Raw genomic sequence first — 12,910 nt, forward strand, 5'->3', positions numbered from 1 at the left:
CTGTGTGTGTATGTGTATAAATGGAGAGAGAGGGAAGAGAGTGGGTGAGAGAGAGAACTCAAGTTATTTCAGCAATAATAGGATTAAAACTAGGATGTGAAATATGATAATCTAGGTGTTCTGAAATATATGGCCAACAACATGGAATTGCTAGTTTCAAAAACTGAGGAAGAATTCCTCCTTCTATGAAGAGCACTGTGTAATTTCTACATAAATACAAAGAGAATGCTAGGATAAACGAGACTTTGTATAGGCTGGTTCATTATTTAGAAATCGAATATTTGCAGACACGTTAGGACCTCTGTATTTTTAACATGAACAGAAATTAGCTAATCAATCACATTAATCACAGAATCACAGAATGGTTCAGGTTGGAAGGGACCTCTAGGGATCATCTAGTCCAAACCCCCTGCTCCAGCAGGGACACCTAGAGCACGTGGCACAGGGTGATATCCAGGTGGGTTTAGAAGATCTCCAGAGAAGGAGACTCCACAATCTCTCTGGGGAGCCTGTTCCACATTAAAGAATTTAGTGATAATTTTTTTCTTTAATTCAAAAGGTCTTTGATTAGATATTGGTAGCTATGGGTGAGTTCCTTGAAGGCAGATACAAAATACTAAAACATTCTTACTTTGTCTCATCCTAATAAGGTTTACTCTTTGGAAAGTAATAACAATACCAGAAATTCTGAATTCAATTCAGCTAAAACATAGTCGAGTACAAATGTTCATATCCATTAAGAAGTTATAAGTATGGTCTATAAGTTAGTATGTGGAAACTTTAAATATATTTGTTAAGACAAATATAGCTAATAGTGAAAAAAAAAAGTTCTTATTGATTGTGATAAATAATTCATACTCTTATATCATTCTTCATTTCTTTTTAATTTCTTATTACTCCCTGTACACAATCCAGAAATAGTTTCTGTATCTTTTTGAAATATCCTAAACTTATTAAAAAGGGAGCCAAGAGAATTGGTGATGCATATGTCTGTAGGGAAGCAGGAAAAAAAGGTCTATTTTGGGGTACTGAGAGAAGCAGATACAGATGCCTTAGGGAAAAATGTATGAAGAAGGATCTGCAAATCTTAAAGCTTTTAGTTTGCAGACTGAGGATGCCTTTAGTAAAAAGTTCAAACCTATTTCTAACCATTTTTTTTACCTTCCCAAGGAAAAGCAGTTCAGAATCCATAAGGAAGTTTATATTTATTTATTTTTCCCCTCTAAGAACAGGAAGCAAAACAAAATAAATATAAATGAAGACATAACACAAACAGGAATGGGAAAAAAAATAAAGCATTTAAAAAAGATATAGTCTGAATGTAACTTTCTAACAAAGTCCATTCTAGAATACAGATGAATTACGCTCCTGGGATTTTGAGCCAGGCTGGGACAGAATTAGAGGTATCAAATATATAACCAAGTCTAGACCACAAACAGTTTGATTTCTTTACCCATCCACAAAAGGTAGAGATTGTCTGGGCTGAAGAATTTCTTAATTCTCAACAATCTGGCTAAAAAGATCTGTTGATACCTGCCATAGTGCACCATGGACCTTGGGCTACTGTTAATCAGATGGCAGCTGGAAAATGTGACACCTCTCTGCCAGCACACCCTTGTTTGCTTTCTGTAGAAAAAGTGTTACAAAAAGGGTTTATATGTGGCTAGCTCTTATCTAGACAACGTTGCCAAAATGCCTGTGTTCTTTTTTTTCTTTTATTTTCTCTCTCTTTTTTTTTTTAAGGTCACACATGAAGTATTTTTGTGGAAGCAATGATTTAGAGAGTACTATCACTGATTACAGCTGATATTAAGATGCACTGAGATATGTTTACACTCATCTTAGATATTTCCTAGTAGAAATATATCACTTACACACTGTGGAAGAACAGTCTTAAACCTAACTTTCCAAACCTTCTGATGGTTTGCAGCTAGTTAACTCACCTCCAGAGATGAGTGACTCCAAATCATCATTTTTTTTTTCTAAATGTGGTGAATCTGCTTAGAAAAAATCTTTTGTGCATATTAATTTACTCATGATCATATCTGCCCCTTCATCAAGGGAGGAAAACGAAAGGGTTTATATTCAAAGATACAGGAAAAAACAGGAAGCTTTTGCTCATACGTTGTGATTTTCTACCTGTAATAAGGTATGCAGATAAGGCCTGTAAAAATGTGTTTTATGGATGTTGTGTCTGAATTAGAATAGATATATTGGAAGAGATGAAGGGATTCACAAGTATGAGATTTCTAATTCTCATTATCCCACATTTCTAATTCTCATTTCCTAATTCCCCCCCCTTTTTTTTCATTTCCTAATTCCCCCACCCCATTTTTTTTCAGAATTCCTAAGGCTAACATTTAGCTCCTACATTTCATGAAAACTCGTAAGAGTTAATCTCCTATTTTTGACCTTTTGAAAGCTTTGCAAAAGGGCAGATATTTTAGCTAATATTTCTGAGATTATGGTAATGCTGAGTCCCTCTCTAAATCAGACATTCACAGAAGCAAGTCTTACAAGTTTTCTTCAAAGAATTATTACTGGGTTGTTAAAATATAATGCCCAGAGCATTTATATTTGCTGATCTCACAGTAACAGCATCCAGTGCATAGGCTAGAATGAATGTAATTTTCTGATAGAGAAAATAATAGTAAAAAAAAAAAAAAAGGGGGGGGGGAATCAATGAAGAACTGCTTTTTATGAAGGAGTGTCCTTAAAAAAGTATTTCCTTCTTATTTTTCTTATTTTTACATTCCTAACTGTAAAAAAGTGGTACTTATGAATAATTTTGGAATCATATTGTTTGAGAATGGAGAAGTAATTCAAAACTATTTGGGAATTAGATAGGTCTCCAACCCTGTGGACAGTTCTGCAGGATTGGAGTCTAAATATATTGCCAGAAACTCACAGAAATGCAAGTGGAAAAAGAAGAATAAAAGTGAAGACCAATACAATAATAAGTCAGTTTGCTTGTGTATATAGAAACTTGACAATGTTAAAAAATGCAAACCAGACAATCCTGTCTTGTTTGGATTTTAAGACAGAAGGTAAACTGTGAAATCTTTACAAGTGGAAGAGGAAGTGATGAGTGGTCATTTACTTCTTTTTTTCTTTTTTTTTTTTTTTTTTTTTAATTGTACTATCATGTGATAGTTAATTGAGAATGAACAACAGCAAAAAAAAAAATCAAGCAAAGTTGAAATAGTCTGCTCTATGATGCAGAATTGGAGATGTTCTTGATGAATTTCTTCATTGATCAAGTTCAGTGTCGAAGAACCAGGAAAGAGGAATTTGAATTTTTTTTCTTTTTAGTATTACAATAATTGGATGGAGAAGAAGAAGAGGCCAACGGCAAGTTTATCACTTGCAGCTGTCTTTATTCATTTATGATTTTACATTTTAGTGGTGACATCTGTTGAATCTAAGCTGCCACAAGAAAGAAAAATATATTTATTTTGAAACTGAACCTGTGAGAGTCAGTGTTTCTCTGTGTTTGAATATCTGCTACTCCAGTACAGGTTCCTATATTCAAGAATCAGCTTCTTGCCAGTAAGATGCAGCCCATCTAGCTCAGCCTTTCACCACTTCATAAGTCCTTTTGAGCCTTATGAGCATTAAAGCAGGTCTCATACTGATAACAAAGGTTAAAGCAATCATCTCTTTCCCTTTGCAGATAAGGACTTGAAAACTGCCTTTGCAGTCTCTCTTTTCTGTGCCACACAGAAAAGATTTCTGCAGCCTGCGATTTCTCTTGGTTTAAAAAAAAATATTTATGAAATGGGAACACATGTATATATTAGGTAAGTAAATACTTGCTGCACTTTGTTTCTCTTTTGTTTTAATGCTGGTATTCCTTAACAGAAGTAATTTTGAAATATACATTGGGATAGAAGCATGATAAAAGGAGCTTAATCATTTCGGCTCCTGTTGAACCAGAAAATAGAGAAATTCTTAATCATACTGCTTTATTTTTACACTTAGACTCTACTAAGAGAAGGAAGTTATATTCTGAATATGGGCAGCAGTATGTTATTCCTAATTACCTGTTATGAATATGGAGATTGTAAAATGGCTTCAGAAATAGATTTCCAATATTTAGGAAAATATAAGTAAATCTCAAAAGATGAGGGAAGTGGAAATTGGCTTTGGTACATTTAACTCAAACTTTGTAAATAACTCATATTTGACAAAAGTTTTTTTTTTTATTTTATTTTTTAATTGCAATGCATATGATTGTTCAATAATTTCTCCACAATTTTTGTACAGTTCTACTAATGTTTCTGCTCATCATCTGGGTTTCCCTCAAGCATACTGTTCTCTTTCCACCTCTCCTGAAATACTTTTTTTTTTTTAATGCTCCATCATAAAAAGGGGAATACCATGCTCCAGTTAAACTATAAGAAATAAACTAAGTGAATAGTGAGGATGAATAACTTAACCTGTGTTCATCTTAAATACAATAGACTACATCCTCAGATCTTTTGAATGATAAAGCTCCGCAAAAATGAGCTATAGTAGCTCAGGTTCTGACTTAATGTTTTAGATTATTACCACACGTATATGGTAATATTACCATATGTATATATCTTCAGCAATGACTTTTAGTGAGTTCTTGTCTCAAAAAGTGGCTGAATGTTATTTTGTAACTATTGCAAAGTTCGCAGCATCTCACACTTTGAGCACCTTATATCTAATCCATCTTGTTCCAAACCTTAATCTTCCTTTTGAGCTTTGGAAAATTCTATCCTCACAGTTAGATAGAAAATCAAGAATGATTTGAAGAAGGACAGATTGGATGTTAGATTACACCAATTTTACCCCAGAAGTGAAGATTCATCCTGATTTATTTAAGATACTAGATTTCTTTTTTTAGCATGCCAGTTTTGCTACATTTTTCTTTAATATATTTAAGTTCCACATTAAAATAGAAAAGGAATCAAACTGGCAAACACATTACTTAAGAAAGACTCTGGTATTACTTTTACAGAGTTTATTCATACACTATATTAGGACTATATAATTTTCTGGAGTAAGGCTTCAAAGTGAGCCCTCAGTCATGTCAATTAGAATCATAGAATCATAGAATGCTTAGGGTTGGAAGGGACCTCTAGAGATCATCTAGTCCAACCCCCCTGCATACGCAGGGTCACCTAAAGCACGTGGCACAGGACTGCGTCCAAGCGGGTTTTGAAGATCTCCAGAGAAGGAGACTCCACAACCTCTCTGGGCAGCCTGTTCCAGTGCTCTGTCACCCTCACAGGTAAGAAATTTTTCCTTAAGTCCATGTGGAACTTTTGATGCTTCAATTTATGGCCATTTCCTCTAGCTCTGTCGGTGGCCACCATTGAAAAGAGACCAGCACCATCCTCCTCACTCCCTCCCTTGAGGTACTTATATACACTGATGAGATCCCCTCTCAGCCTTCTCTTCTTCAGGCTGAACAGGCCCAGCTCCCTCAGCCTCTCCTCGTAGGGCAGATGTTGCAGGCCCCTGATCATCTTTGTGGCCCTGTGCTGGGCTTTCTCCAGCAGCTCCACATCCCTCTTGTACTGTGGAGCCCAGAACTGGACACAATACTCCAGATGTGGCCTCACCAGGGCTGAGTAGAGGGGCAGGATCACCTCCCTTGACCTGCTGGAGACGCTCTTCTTAATGCACCCCAGGATCCCATTGGCCTTCTTGGCCACGAGGGCACTGCTGCCTCATGGTCAACTTATCATCCACCATGACACCCAGGTCTTTCTCCGCAGAGCTGCTCTCCAGAAGGTCAGTCCGCAGCCTGTACTGGTGTCTGGGGTTATTCCTTCCCAGGTGCAGGAGCTTGCACTTGGCCTTGCTGAATTGCATGAGGTTTTTCACCGCCCAGTTGTCCAGTCTGTCCAGGTCCCTCTGGATGGCAGCGTAGCCCTCTGGGATATCGGCTACTCCTCCCAGTTTCATGTCATCAGCAAACTTGCTGAGGGAGCACTCTGTGACTTCATCCAGGTCATTGATGAATAAATTGAACGGGACTTGACTGAGGACTGACTCCTGGAGGACATCACTAACTACAGGCCTCCAACTAGACTCTGCACCACTGATCACCACTCTCTGGGCCCTGCCATGCATCCAGTTCCTAATCCACCTTACTGTCCACTCATCTATCCCACACTTCCAGAGCTTGCCTGGGAGGATGTTGTGAGGGACGGTGTCAAAAGCCTTGGTGAAGTCGAGATAGACGACATCCAGCGCTCTCCCCTCGTCTATCCAGTCGGTCATTCCATCATAGAAGGCTATCAGGTTAGTCAAGCAAGATTTCCCCTTGGTGAATCCATGTTGACTACTCTTGAGCACCTTCTTGTCCTCCATGTGCCTGGAGACAACGACCAGTATGAGCCGTTCCATCACTTTTCCAGGGACGGAGGTGAGGCTCACTGGCCTGTTCTTGCCTGGGTCCTCCTTCTTGCCTTTTTTGAAGACTGGCATGACATTGGCCTTCTTCCAGTCTTCCGGCAACTCCCCTGTTCTCCAGGATCTTTCAAAGATGATGGAGAGTGGCTTAGCTATGACCTCTGCCAGCTCACGCAGCACTCTGTGGTGCATCCCATCAGGGCCCATGGATTTGTGGGTATTGAGGTTCCTTAGGTGCTCTCTGACCCAATCTTCCTCTACCCAGGGCAGGTCTTCCTCTCCACCAGCTTCTTCTCTTGTCCCTAGGGCCTGGGGCTCTAATGGGCTGCCCTTGGTAAACAGTGAAGCAAAGAAGGCATTCAGCAACTCTGCTTTTTCTGTGTTATTTGTAACCAGGGTGCCCATCCCGTCCTCCAGCGGACCCACGTTTTCCCTGATTTTCCTTTTGCTGTTAATGTATTTAAAGAAATTTTTCTTGTTATTTTTAACGTCCCTTGCCAGATTGTGTTCCAACCGTGCCTTAGCTTTCCTTGCCGCATCTCTGCTTTCCCTGACTACGTTCCTGTATTTCTCCCAGGGGACCTGTCCTTTTTTCCACATTCTGTATACCGCCCCCTTCTGCTTGAGCATTGCCACAAGCTTCCTGCTCATCCACACAGGTCTCGTGCCCCCTCTGCCTGCCTTCCTACACACAGGGATGCACTGTTGCTGGGTGTGGAGGAAGTGCCGCTGGAAAACTAACCAGCGCTCTTGGGCCCCCCTGCCTTCTAGAGCTCTAGCCCATGGGATTCTACCGAGGAGGTCTCTGAAGAGGCTAAAGTTGGCCCTCCTGAAGTCCATGATTGCAAGGCTACTTACAGCCCTGCCTCCTCCTCGTTGAATCCTGAACTCCACCAACTCATGGTCACTGCAGCCGAGGCTACCCCCCACCTTAACATCTCCTACTAGGCCCTCCCTATTTGATAGCACGAGGTCCAGTAGCCCACCTCTCCTCGACGGCTCCTCCACAACCTGCGTCAAAAAGTTATCGTCGACGCTCTGCAGGAACCTCTAGGACTGTTTGTGCCTGGCTGTGTTGTCCTTCCAGTTGATGTCGGGATAGTTGAAGTCCCCCATGAGAACCAGGGCCTGTGACCGTGAGGCAATATCCAGCTGCCTATAGAAGGCCTCATCAACCTCCTCGTCTTGGTCAGGTGGCCTGTAGCAGACACCCACCACAGTGTCTCCCACATTAGCCTGCCCTCTAATCCTTACCCACAAGCTCTCAACTCGCTCACCCTCCACTCCCAGGTTGAGCTCCATGCATTCCAGTTGCTCTCTCACATAAAGAGCAACTCCACCACCTCGCCTTCCCAGCCTGTCCTTCCTAAAGAGCACATAGCCTTCCGTGGTAGCGCTCCAGTCATGCGAGCTATATTACTATCATTTGTTGACCTCCTTAGTCAGTTTTAATTTAGTGAAACATATATAAATGAGTAAGCATTTACCTGAGTTAAGACTGAAAGTAGAGATATCTGATTGAGAGCAGCAGAGTTACACAGGACTTCACAACTTTCTCTGCATATATGGAACTCTGCATATAGTTGACTCTAACTCTGCTCTTATCTTAAACTGATTATGAACTATGATAAAACAGAGACTACATCTGAATAAAAATCTGAACATTGTGGATTTTGACTAGCAATGCGAAAAAAAGCCATAAAAAGTTCTCATGGAAAAGAGAAAAAAAAAACATATTTTTGCAAATTATAATTCAGAGGACTGGTCTGAACTACGTCAGATAAATAATTCTTTTCCCATTATAATCTCAGTCTCCATGGGAAAGAGATAGCTCTGTGCTATAACTACACTAGTAAAGCTTCTTAAGGGTAGATAAAGCTTGTGTGAAAACCAGTAAGGCATCTTTTCTTATTTTGTTACCTTACACATACATGAACACAAATTTTTAAAACAATTCTATACATTTGCCAAGATATACATCACAGAATCACAGAATGGTTGGGTTTGGAAGGGACCTCTAGAGATCATCTAGTCCAACCCCCCTGCTCAAGCAGGGACATCTAGAGCACGTGACACAGGGTGGCATCCAGGCAGATTTGGAAGATCTCCAGAAAAGGAGACTCCATGACCTCTCTGGGCAGCCTGTTCCAGTGCTCTGTCCCCCTCACAGGAAAGAAGTTCTTCTTCACATGAAGATGGAACTTCCTGTATTTCAATTTGTACCCATTACCCCTTGTCCTGTCACTGGCCACCACCAAAGAGAGTTTGGCCCCATCCTCCATACATTCTCCCCTCAGGTACTTATACATATTGATCAATTCTCCCCTCAATCTTCACTGGACCCTCTCTAGAAGCTCCATGTCCTTCCTGTACTGGGTAGCCCAGAACTGCACACAATACTCTAGGTGTGGCCTCACCAGAGCCGAGCAGAGGGGGAGGATCACCTCCGTCTACCTGCTGGCAACTGTCTTCCTGATGCAGGGCAGGATCCCATTGGCCTTCTTGGCCATGAGGGCACACTGTTCACTCACGGTTAACTTGTTGTCAACCAGGACTCCCAAATCCCTCTCCACAGAGCTGCTTTCCAGCAGGTCAACCGCTAGTGCCTCATCTGGTGCCTGAGATTATTCCTCCCTGGGTGCAGAACCTTTCACTTGTCCTTGTTGAACCTCATGAGGTTCCTTTCTGCCCAACTCTCCAATCTGTCCAGGTCCCTCTAAATGGCAGCACAGCCCTCTGGAGTGTTGGCCACTTCACCCAGTTTGGTATTGTCCACAAACTTGCTCTGCCCTGTCATCCAAGTCATTGATGAACAAGTTGAACAACACTCTGCCCAGTACTGACCCCTGTGGGATACCACTGGCCACAGACCCCCAACTAGACTTAGCCCCTTTTATCCCCACCCTCTGATCTCTCTCATCCCTCCAGTTCTCAATCCACCTCACTGTTCACTCATTCAATCCATACTTCCAGAGTTATGGGAGACTGTGTCGAAAGCCTTACTCGACACAAAAAGCCTTGCTTTTTGTATATGCTGTGCATATACATACACATTTACATATGTATAAATATATATTTGTGTATATAGATGTGTATATTTTTAACTACAGGGTGAACCAGATATAAAATAAACTCTAGAAATCCATTTTTAACATGAAAGTCTAAAATGAAGGACGCATATTGCTCTAGATATGTATCGTCAGCTTTGTGCAACAGACATTGGGATAAAATAACAAAATATTTCAGAATGTCACCACGTACCTTTATAAAGGAATAAACCTTTCATTTGAGATATATCTTTCCATTCCGGATCATTTCTAAGCTAAAATCCTCTTTGATTATTTCTGCTCCTTGATTTTCTACTGTCAGTAGTTCTCAGGGATTTGATACATTCTAATGAGTCTTCAACCAAGCACTCTGCATTGCGTGAAAAAATTAAGACAAATGTTATTTAGGTTGTCAGATTGATGTTTATTTCTCCCTGAACTGACAGCCCCAGCATTTTCAGTGGCAGTACTCTTCCACATTTGCAGTGCTGCTCTCTTTGCTTCTCTTTTGTTTCAGGAAGCTCAATGTCACAGAACTTGTGATAAACATCAGATATTTGTCAAAATAAGACCATCAGGAAAAGCAACACAACTGCATACACGGAGATCACAATACGCTTCTCTTGTCTTTCATCCTTTTGATGCTCAGGCACGTTTATAAAGAGATAAAAAGCAAAGCCAAGAGCATTAAAAATACTGTAGGGCCAGTACTCGAAAGTAGTTAGAAAAGATGAATGGTTATGAAAAAAAACCTTATGTATCTTAGTACCAGCTACTTTAACCCTGTTTCTCAACTTATATATTAGATTATATTAGACTACTCTTTAGCAGAATATATAGTTGATCCCTTTAAGAGGAAATAGGATGTGCCAATTCATTAGTGGCTGCTTAATTGTTTCCTGACAGAGTCTGTATATAAAGCATCTTGCTCCCATAAAGATCCTAGCAAAAGACAGGAAAGAGCAATATTTGGAAAGAAGAAGTAAGAAGATATTCTCATACCATATGAGAATACTTAACTGTAATCCATTAATAACTAAAAGTGATTAAAAGAAATGCTACTGAAGGTAAGCATTTTTAAATCATCTGTCTGGAAAGCTGCATTCAGTAGTCCTAAAATGCCAGTGGGTCACTCATATTTAGTGATGATAAAGAAATTTTTGAGGGCTGTAAAACATATTCACGATTAAAATACATGCACATGTGTATATAAATATATACATATTCATTTATACATGCACATACATATACTAACATTCATCTAAAATATATTTATCTACACACACATCCCTATACATGTAGTGAACACAGTAATTACAGACCACGAGTCCTAGAAAAAGCGGTAACAATACTGGTAAAGGATGCAGAAGAATTAAAAGACAATATAATCAGCACCAGTGTATCTTTTTTACAGCGATCAAATAGGAGAGACATAGGATGGATTTTAATTAAAAGGGAGTCATTATAAAAAAAAGTAGGTTGAGACCTACTTCGAGTGGGAATGAGAAAATTAAAATAGACATTCCTGTGCTAAATGAACTACTTTTAAAGCCTCACATTAATAGAGTGGCTAAAATCCAGTACTTTCAGTAAGGCAGAAAAATCCAACTCTAAGAAGGTATGGAAACAAGGCGATAGTAGCTAATTCCCAAAGATTATCTTTAACCATGTACAGCCTCTTCCACTGGGGAGGCAACAGTAGTTCTGACTAGTCGTTTTTCCTCTCCTACAGTGACCTTCATTTGCTGCTGGAAATCCTAAAGGTTTTCTGGACAGTAGCGAGGAACAACATTAGCTAAGCTGATCTATTGATTTGACTTGTTTCTGCCAGCTTCCCCTCCATTTCCCTAGCTGTGCCTATCTGTGGAAGAACTGCTTGGAAAAGAAGAATTTAGAGAAGAGCTAGGGCCTGACAGAAGTTACTGCATTACAGAAGCCTTGCTGGGCACAGTTGCCACTTCCAGGATGGTTGGTACTCAGGGACTCTGTTCCTCCATGGCTCCCTAGGCAGCCCAATCTGCCCTCCATGCAGCTGCAAAGAGGAGTAACGGAGGGAAGACACCGTGACCAAACTGTTGTACTCTGTTGTGGAGGTGGTGACCTGATGGTTCCACACAGCTGAGAAGGTAGACAATAGCTGTCCAATGGGAAATATACTATTGTATAGGTGCCTGATGCTGACCAAGCAATGGTGGCAAATCAGCAATTTGGGGTGAACTTTGCCTAAACTTTACTCATTATAAGCTCATTATAATGCCAACACACACCCCCATCCCAAAAGTTACCCGCCTCTGATGTACGACCACTCCTCACTGAGCATGTGCTCTAGATTTTTGATTGACTGTACCTTTAAATGAAAGTGAGAAACTTTTTTACCAATCAATAACAAAAGTAAGCATGACTATAGTCATTTAAGCTCCACTTAAATGTAAAATATACCTATATATATACATAGATATATGTATAAAAGGTGAACCAAGGAGGAAAGGAGAAGGAGGGAAGATTCCATTGTAACTTCTGGATCAGTCGACAGGCTGAACCCCTTTCCTCCCCTCAGGTTGGGATGCTGCCTAAGGAGACTCCTGGAGACTGAAAGCTGTCTCCCATCTTCTGGGGTGAGTGATGATTGTACTTTTGTACATCAGAGCTACCTAAAAAGCCCATGCTGTAGTAGAGAATTTCCTGTATTTGCATCTGAAACCTGCTTTGTAAATGTTGCATTTGACTAAATCATGCTTTCGTGAACTTGACTACTCGTCTGTAAGGCTATTGGACCTACAGTCAACAGACTGTTTGTGTATCCGATACTGCCAGGGTTGGGCCTATAGCAATCACCTCCCTCTCCCGCCACCTTGCTTCAAACTTTGACGCTACCCTAGCAGCGGCCAGTGCTTTACCACACTTCTTATGTTACTGAACTTTTTCTAAGAGCCCTCCTTTGCCCTGTGCTGTGTTCTTAACATACTTTTATTACGTCAGCTCTACGAGCTTACACTCGCACACACAAAAAAGAAAATTAAACATTTTGAATTGTTTTCTGAAAGGTTAGGATGACTCACTCCAAGCAAACTTAGGGAGCTAATTGGTTAAAGATTTTGTATGATTGTAGTTGCAAAATGTCTTCACTTTGTGCATAATTTTCATTTAAATAAAAATATAACTCAAACATACTAAAATTCCATATGCAAAACCCCACATTTCAGACTGTCCATCAGTTCTTTCCATCTGTTTTCCCTTCATACTACCAGATTTCAGCAGAAAGTATTGCCTTTTTCAGTCTGAGCTCTCTTTATGGAATTGGAACAGATGGGAGAAATGGGAATAGTATAAATTTATAACTTTTTTTTTTAAGCATATATTCTCATTGAAGAAAACTGTTAAAAGTAGTTTGCTAACAAGGCATTTCACAGGAATGAGTAACAATTGATGAGTAACATGAGGATTTATTACCATTTCAGTCTTTCACTACTAAA

This window comes from Tinamus guttatus, unplaced genomic scaffold (genome assembly GCF_059628265.1).
Source record: "Tinamus guttatus ecotype Peru unplaced genomic scaffold, ASM5962826v1 Tinamus_guttatus_pri_ptg000134l, whole genome shotgun sequence".
NCBI classification, from domain to species: domain Eukaryota; kingdom Metazoa; phylum Chordata; class Aves; order Tinamiformes; family Tinamidae; genus Tinamus; species Tinamus guttatus.